Source organism: Suricata suricatta, chromosome 6, assembly GCF_006229205.1.
Source record: "Suricata suricatta isolate VVHF042 chromosome 6, meerkat_22Aug2017_6uvM2_HiC, whole genome shotgun sequence".
In the NCBI taxonomy this organism is placed as follows: Eukaryota; Metazoa; Chordata; class Mammalia; order Carnivora; family Herpestidae; genus Suricata; species Suricata suricatta.
In genome coordinates this window covers 33,496,057-33,497,102 of record NC_043705.1, presented here as the reverse complement: position 1 = coordinate 33,497,102, position 1,046 = coordinate 33,496,057, and the positions used below count along the sequence as shown (strand labels likewise).

At 38.0% G+C, this 1,046-nt stretch overlaps 1 non-coding gene across 1 annotated transcript; it reads left to right on the top strand.

The window, feature by feature from the left end:
• The first annotated feature begins 356 nt into the window (after positions 1–356).
• Positions 357–463, top strand: LOC115295064. The gene has a single exon (XR_003910296.1). It is a non-coding gene; the product is annotated as a U6 spliceosomal RNA (small nuclear RNA).
• The last annotated feature ends 583 nt before the right edge of the window (positions 464–1,046 follow it).

The window sequence follows — 1,046 nt, the reverse complement described above, 5'->3', positions numbered from 1 at the left end:
AATGTCTCATGGCTGCCTCCTTTCACATCAGTCTCCCACCCCTGCCTGTGTTTACTCATACTGAAGAGTTTCGATTTGCCATTCCTCATCATCCTGCGTGGTTTTATTTCTTACAGTCTTCCCCCCTCATCTATTTACTTCATCTCTCTGGGCCCTGCATGTAACTACCATCTGAAACAAATGTCATAAGCATTGTTGATAATTTTCCATCCTTGTGGCTGGGGTAGATATGCAAGTGTTCCGATTGTGGCTCTACCCTCGTTCCAAGTCAGCTGGCTGATCACGTTAGTTCCGCTGAAACTTCTGTTTGCGTGTGGTCACTGAACGGGGGTGGCATCAGAGAAAGGACTTGTGGTGTGCCCCCTAGGCAGCATGTATACTAACATTGGAACCAGACAGAGAAGGTTAGCATGGCCCCTGCACAAGGAGAGAAAGGACAAGCTGAGTGAGAGAATCAATTACTTTGTGACTCTGTATAAGTAGGATTCTCAAAAGAAGAGGAGGACTCATCTGAATGTGTACAATGTCCATCAATATTACAACACATGTCGTATATTTATGTATCCAACTAGTGCTATATATACATCAATGTATCTAATCAGACACAAAACCATTTATGCTGTGCCCCTAGGATCATGTAAGGTTTTTTAAAGTTAATTTTGCTCCACAATTCTTTTATTCATTTCTCTAATTATTTTAATTTACTTAGCTTACTTTTATTACTATAAAACCTTTTATCAACATAAGATTAGAAATTAATAGCAAAACATATAGAACTTCTACCACATTTATACCCCAAATACATTGACAATTAAATACAAACAAAATAACATGAAGAATAAAACCAAGTGACTAATACCAATTTAACATGGTAGTTGATGTCACTTTGCTGAAGTAAGCATCAACCAGGACACTTATCATATGATACGGATTCTTGTGATAAAATCATACTGTGCAAGCCCCTAGTACCTTTTCTGAAATCCTTGGGGCAAGATGTAATAGAGAATTTTGAATTTTTCTTATTTTAGGAAGGGGTATATGCAATA